We start from the raw sequence: 7,500 nt of genomic DNA, 5'->3' as shown, positions 1-7,500 counted from the left end.
TATATTATGATATTATATATCATTATTATATTATATATTTTATATTATATATTATTATTATGTATTATTATATGATATATTATTATATTATATATTATTATAAACCACTGCTGGGCCTAACTCTCCTTTGTCCTCCTCTTCCTCCCTGCAGCTCCCCAGCTGCATCATGTTTGTTTTTGGGTTATTGACGTTGCCCCGGTAACAGAGACCCAACCAGCCTCAGATCGCCTCGCGGGCGAAAGCAAACCATCTGACGCGTCATGTGATTAGAGATGGTCATTAGCTCACCACACGGATTTTTAAACCTTCTCGTGCTTTTTTGCAGCTTTTTGCTGCCCTTTTATCGTCTTATTCGCTGCCTTTTTTTGTAACCTATTTGTCGCCCATTTGTCACCTTTTTGTCGCCTTTTTCACCTATTTGTTGCTTTTTTGTCACCTATTTGTCACCTTTTTCGCTGCCTTTTATCTCCTTTTTGTCACCTATTTGTTGCTTTTTTGTCACCTATTTGTCACCTTTTTTTCGCTGCCTTTTTATCTCCTTTTTGTCACCTATTTGTTGCTTTTTTTTTTTGTCACCTATTTGTCACCTTTTTATCTCCTTTTTGTCACATATTTGTCACCTTTTTCGCTGCCTTTTTATCGCTGCTTTGTCACCTATTTGTTGCTTTTTGTCGCCCATTTGTCACTTTTTGTTACCTTTTCGCTGCCTTTTGGCCGCCTTTTTGTCACCTATTTGTTGCTTTTTTTCGCCTATTTGTTGCTTTTTTTGTTTATTTGTCACCTTTTGTCGCCCATTTGTCACCTTTTGTCGCCCATTTGTCACCTTTTGTCGCCCATTTGTCACCTTTTGTCGCCCATTTGTCACCTTTTTGTCGCCCATTTGTCACCTTTTTGTCGCCCATTTGTCACCTTTTTGTCGCCCATTTGTCACCTTTTTGTCGCCCATTTGGCACCTTTTTGTCGCCCATTTGTCACCTTTGTGTAAGCCCATTTGTCACCTTTTGTCGCCCATTTGTCACCCTATTTGTTGCTCTTTTGTCACCCTATTTGTCACCTTTTCGCTGCTTTTTATCTCCTTTTTGTCACCTATTTGTCACCTTTTTCGCTGCTTTTTTATCTCCTTTTTGTCACCTATTTGTCACCTTTTTGCTGCTTTTTTATCTCCTTTTTGTCACCTATTTGTCACCTTTTTCGCTGCTTTTTATCTCCTTTTGTCACCTATTTGTCACCTTTTTTCGCTGCTTTTTTATCTCCTTTTGTCACCTATTTGTCGCTTTTTTATCACCTTTTTCGCTGCCTTTTGCCGCCTTTGTTGTTGCTTTTTGTCGCCTATTTCTCACCTTTTTCGTTAGCCCATTTGTCACCTTTTTCATTTGCCTTTTGTCACCTATTTGTCACCTTTTGTCGCCCATTTGTCACCTATTTGTTGCTCTTTTGTCACCTTTTTCGCTGCTTTTTATCTCCTTTTTTTGTCACCTATTTGTCACCTTTTTCGCTGCTTTTTATCTCCTTTTTGTCACCTTTTTTGTTGCTTTTTATCACCTTTTCGCTGCCTTTTGCCGCCTTTGTTGTTGCTTTTTTGTCGCCTATTTGTCACCTTTTTGTCGCGCATTTGTCACCTTTTCGCTGCTTTTTATCTCCTTTTTGTCACCTATTTGTCACCTTTTTCGCTGCTTTTTTATCTCCTTTTGTCACCCTATTTGTCACCTTTTCGCTGCTTTTTTATCTCCTTTTTGTCACCTATTTGTCACCTTTTTCGCTGCTTTTTATCTCCTTTTGTCACCTATTTGTCACCTTTTTCGCTGCTTTTTATCTCCTTTTTGTCACCTTTTGTCACCTATTTGTCACCTTTTCGCTGCTTTTTTTATCTCCTTTTGTCACCTATTTGTCGCTTTTTTATCACCTTTTTCGCTGCCTTTTGGCCGCTTTGTTGTTGCTTTTTGTCGCCTATTTGTCACCTTTTTGTCGCGCATTTGTCACCTTTTTCGTTGCCTTTTTGTCACCTATTTTTCGCCTTATTCACTTCCACTCTGAGAGCATCTCCCCAGCTGCATCATGTTTTTTTGGGTTATTGACGTTGCCCCCGGTAACAGAGACCCAAACAGCCTCAGATAAGCCCGGGCGAGCAAACCATCTGACGCGTCATGTGATCAGAGATGGTCATTAGCTCACCGGCGATTAGTCAAACACAGCGAGGATCACGCGGGGCCCTAACGTGGGTCTCCTCGGGGGCTGGTTGGTGGTTTTGGGGTTTTCGGGAACATGACAACAAGAGAAAAATTCCTGATTCTATTTCCTCTGAAGAAAGGAAGTCTGTTCCTGATTTAGAGCCGAAAAACATCAGAAATCTCACGGTTAACACATCAGGAGAAAGACTTACGACTGAGTTTTTGTGTGGTTATGTGTCTGTGTGTGTGTCTACGTGTGTGCGTCTATAGGTGTGTGTCTATAGGTAGGTGTGTGTGTGTGTGTCTATAGGTGTGTGTCTATAGGTAGGTGTGTGTGTGTGTCTATAGGTGTGTGTCTATAGGTAGGTGTGTGTGTGTGTGTGTCTATAGGTGTGTGTCTATAGGTAGGTGTGTGTGTGTGTGTATCTATAGGTGTGTGTCTACAGGTAGGTGTGTGTCTATAGGTAGGTGTGTGTGTGTGTCTATAGGTGTGTGTCTATAGGTAGGTGTGTGTGTGTGTGTCTATAGGTGTGTGTCTATAGGTAGGTGTGTGTGTGTGTGTGTCTATAGGTGTGTGTCTACAGGTAGGTGTGTGTGTGTCTATAGGTAGGTGTGTGTGTGTCTATAGGTGTGTGTCTATAGGTAGGTGTGTGTGTGTCTATAGGTGTGTGTCTATAGGTAGGGTGTGTGTGTCTATAGGTAGGTGTGTGTGTCTATAGGTAGGTGTGTGTGTCTATAGGTGTTTGTCTACAGGTAGGTGTGTGTGTCTATAGGTGTGTGTCTACAGGTAGGTGTGTGTGTCTATAGGTGTGTGTCTATAGGTAGGTGTGTGTGTGTCTATAGGTGTGTGTCTATAGGTAGGTGTGTGTGTGTGTGTGTCTATAGGTGTGTGTCTATAGGTAGGTGTGTGTGTGTGTGTGTCTATAGGTGTGTGTCTACAGGTAGGTGTGTGTGTGTGTCTATAGGTGTGTGTCTATAGGTAGTGTGTGTGTGTGTGTGTGTGTCTATAGGTGTGTGTCTACAGGTAGGTGTGTGTGTGTCTATAGGTGTGTGTCTACAGGTAGGTGTGTGTGTGTCTATAGGTGTGTGTCTATAGGTAGGTGTGTGTGTGTGTCTATAGGTGTGTGTCTATAGGTAGGTGTGTGTGTGTGTCTATAGGTGTGTGTCTACAGGTAGGTCTGTGTGTGTCTATAGGTGTGTGTCTACAGGTAGGTGTGTGTGTCTATAGGTGTGTGTCTATAGGTAGGTGTGTGTGTGTGTGTGTCTATAGGTGTGTGTCTACAGGTAGGTGTGTGTGTCTATAGGTGTGTGTCTATAGGTAGGTGTGTGTGTGTGTGTGTCTATAGGTGTGTGTCTATAGGTAGGGTGTGTGTGTCTATAGCTGTGTGTCTATAGGTAGGTGTGTGTGTGTCTATAGGTGTGTGTCTACAGGTAGGTGTGTGTGTCTATAGGTGTGTGTCTATAGGTAGGTGTGTGTGTGTGTAAAGGTGTGTGTCTACAGGTAGGTGTGTGTGTGTCTATAGGTAGGTGTGTGTGTGTGTGTCTATAGGTGTGTGTCTATAGGTAGGTGTGTGTGTGTGTGTGTATAGGTGTGTGTCTATAGGTAGGTGTGTGTGTGTGTCTATAGGTGTGTGTCTATAGGTAGGTGTGTGTGTGTGTCTATAGGTAGGTGTGTGTGTGTGTGTGTGTCTATAGGTGTGTGTCTACAGGTAGGTGTGTGTGTCTATAGGTGTGTGTCTACAGGTAGGTGTGTGTGTCTATAGGTGTGTGTCTATAGGTAGGTGTGTGTGTCTATAGGTGTGTGTCTATAGGTAGGTGTGTGTGTGTCTATAGGTGTGTGTCTACAGGTAGGTGTGTGTGTCTATAGGTGTGTGTCTACAGGTAGGTGTGTGTGTCTATAGGTGTGTGTCTACAGGTAGGTGTGTGTGTCTATAGGTGTGTGTCTATAGGTAGGTGTGTGTGTCTATAGGTGTGTGTCTATAGGTAGGTGTGTGTGTGTGTGTGTGTGTCTATAGGTGTGTGTCTACAGGTAGGTGTGTGTGTGTGTCTATAGGTGTGTGTCTATAGGTAGGTGTGTGTGTGTCTGTGTCTATAGGTGTGTGTCTACAGGTGTGTGTGTGTCTATAGGTGTGTGTCGACAGGTAGGTGTGTGTGTGTGTCTATAGGTGTGTGTCTATAGGTAGGTGTGTGTGTGTGTCTATAGGTGTGTGTCTACAGGTAGGTGTGTGTGTGTCTATAGGTGTGTGTCTACAGGTAGGTGTGTGTGTGTGTCTATAGGTGTGTGTCTATAGGTAGGTGTGTGTGTGTGTGTGTGTGTCTATAGGTGTGTGTCTACAGGTAGGTGTGTGTGTCTATAGGTGTGTGTCTATAGGTAGGTGTGTGTGTGTGTGTCTATAGGTGTGTGTCTATAGGTAGGTGTGTGTGTGTGTGTGTGTATAGGTGTGTGTCTATAGGTAGGTGTGTGTGTGTCTATAGGTGTGTGTCTATAGGTAGGTGTGTGTGTGTCTATAGCTAGGTGTGTGTGTGTGTGTCTAGGTGTGTGTCTACAGGTAGGTGTGTGTGTCTATAGGTGTGTGTCTACAGGTAGGTGTGTGTGTGTGTCTATAGGTGTGTGTCTATAGGTAGGTGTGTGTGTGTCTATAGGTGTGTGTCTATAGGTAGGTGTGTGTGTGTGTGTGTGTCTATAGGTGTGTGTCTACAGGTAGGTGTGTGTGTGTGTCTATAGGTGTGTGTCTACAGGTAGGTGTGTGTGTGTGTCTATAGGTGTGTGTCTATAGGTAGGTGTGTGTGTGTCTATAGGTGTGTGTCTACAGGTAGGTGTGTGTGTGTGTCTATAGGTGTGTGTCTACAGGTAGGTGTGTGTGTGTGTCTATAGGTGTGTGTCTATAGGTGTGTGTGTGTGTCTATAGGTAGGTGTGTGTGTCTATAGGTGTGTGTCTATAGGTAGGTGTGTGTGTGTGTGTGTCTATAGGTAGGTGTGTGTGTGTGTGTGTCTATAGGTGTGTGTCTATAGGTAGGTGTGTGTGTGTGTGTGTGTCTATAGGTGTGTGTCTATAGGTAGGTGTGTGTGTGTCTATAGGTAGGTAGGTGTGTGTGTGTGTGTGTCTATAGGTGTGTGTCTACAGGTAGGTGTGTGTGTCTATAGGTGTGTGTCTACAGGTAGGTGTGTGTCTATAGGTGTGTGTCTACAGGTAGGTGTGTGTGTCTATAGGTGTGTGTCTATAGGTAGGTGTGTGTGTGTGTGTCTATAGGTGTGTGTCTATAGGTAGGTGTGTGTGTGTCTATAGGTAGGTGTCTATAGGTAGGTGTGTGTGTGTCTATAGGTGTGTGTCTATAGGTAGGGTGTGTGTGTGTCTATAGGTGTGTGTCTATAGGTAGGTGTGTGTGTGTGTGTGTGTGTCTATAGGTGTGTGTCTATAGGTAGGGTGTGTGTGTCTATAGGTAGTGTGTGTGTGTGTGTGTGTGTGTGTGTCTATAGGTGTGTGTCTACAGGTAGGTGTGTGTGTCTATAGGTGTGTGTCTACAGGTAGGTGTGTGTGTGTCTATAGGTGTGTGTCTATAGGTAGGTGTGTGTGTGTGTCTATAGGTGTGTGTCTATAGGTAGGTGTGTGTGTGTGTCTATATAGGTGTGTGTCTATAGGTAGGTGTGTGTGTGTGTCTATAGGTGTGTGTCTATAGGTAGGTGTGTGTGTGTGTGTGTGTGTGTCTATAGGTGTGTGTCTATAGGTAGGTGTGTGTGTGTCTATAGGTAGGTGTGTGTGTGTGTGTGTGTGTCTATAGGTGTGTGTCTACAGGTAGGTGTGTGTGTCTATAGGTGTGTGTCTACAGGTAGGTGTGTGTGTCTATAGGTGTGTGTCTATAGGTAGGTGTGTGTGTGTGTCTATAGGTGTGTGTCTATAGGTAGGTGTGTGTGTGTCTATAGGTAGGTGTCTATAGGTAGGTGTGTGTGTGTGTGTGTGTGTGTGTGTGTCTATAGGTGTGTGTCTACAGGTAGGTGTGTGTGTGTGTCTATAGGTGTGTGTCTATAGGTAGGTGTGTGTGTGTGTCTATAGGTGTGTGTCTACAGGTAGGTGTGTGTGTGTGTCTATAGGTGTGTGTCGACAGGTAGGTGTGTGTGTGTGTCTATAGGTGTGTGTCTATAGGTAGGTGTGTGTGTGTGTCTATAGGTGTGTGTCTATAGGTAGGTGTGTGTGTGTCTATAGGTGTGTGTCTACAGGTAGGTGTGTGTGTGTCTATAGGTGTGTGTCTATAGGTAGGTGTGTGTGTGTGTGTGTGTCTATAGGTGTGTGTCTATAGGTAGGTGTGTGTGTGTGTCTATGGGTGTGTGTCTACAGGTAGGTGTGTGTGTGTGTGTGTCTATAGGTGTGTGTCTACAGGTAGGTGTGTGTGTGTGTGTCTATAGGTGTGTGTCTATAGGTAGGTGTGTGTGTGTGTGTCTATAGGTGTGTGTCTACAGGTAGGTGTGTGTGTCTATAGGTGTGTGTCTACAGGTAGGTGTGTGTGTCTATAGGTGTGTGTCTACAGGTAGGTGTGTGTGTCTATAGGTGTGTGTCTATAGGTAGGTGTGTGTGTCTATAGGTAGGTGTGTGTGTGTGTGTGTGTCTATAGGTGTGTGTCTACAGGTAGGTGTGTGTGTGTCTATAGGTGTGTGTCTATAGGTAGGTGTGTGTGTGTGTCTATAGGTGTGTGTCTACAGGTAGGTGTGTGTGTGTGTCTATAGGTGTGTGTCTACAGGTAGGTGTGTGTGTGTCTATAGGTGTGTGTCTATAGGTAGGTGTGTGTGTGTGTGTCTATAGGTGTGTGTCTACAGGTAGGTGTGTGTGTGTGTGTGTCTATAGGTGTGTGTCTACAGGTAGGTGTGTGTGTGTGTCATATAAGTGTGTCTATAGGTAGGTGTGTGTGTGTGTGTGTGTGTCTATAGGTGTGTGTCTACAGGTAGGTGTGTGTGTCTATAGGTGTGTGTCTATAGGTAGGTGTGTGTGTGTCTATAGGTGTGTGTCTATAGGTAGGTGTGTGTGTGTGTGTCTATAGGTGTGTGTCTATAGGTAGGTGTGTGTGTGTGTCTATAGGTGTGTGTCTACAGGTAGGTGTGTGTGTGTCTATAGGTGTGTGTCTATAGGTAGGTGTGTGTGTGTGTGTGTGTCTATAGGTGTGTGTCTACAGATAGGTGTGTGTGTGTGTGTGTCTATAGGTGTGTGTCTATAGGTAGGTGTGTGTGTGTGTGTGTGTGTGTGTGTGTGTGTGTGTGTGTCTATAGGTGTGTGTCTACAGGTAGGTGTGTGTGTCTATAGGTGTGTGTCTATAGGTAGGTGTGTGTGTGTGTGTGTGTGTG

The 7,500-nt window shown here is 44.1% G+C and overlaps 1 protein-coding gene across 1 annotated transcript in view; it reads right to left on the bottom strand.

Moving 5' to 3' along the window:
- The window catches only part of sh3yl1 (SH3 and SYLF domain containing 1), a 20,839-nt gene that overhangs the window by 6,717 nt on the left and 6,622 nt on the right, over positions 1-7,500 (bottom strand).

Source organism: Perca flavescens, chromosome 10 (genome assembly GCF_004354835.1).
Source record: "Perca flavescens isolate YP-PL-M2 chromosome 10, PFLA_1.0, whole genome shotgun sequence".
Classification (NCBI taxonomy): Eukaryota; Metazoa; Chordata; class Actinopteri; order Perciformes; family Percidae; genus Perca; species Perca flavescens.
Note: the sequence above shows the minus strand (reverse complement) of the source record. Positions and strands in the feature narration are given on the sequence as shown.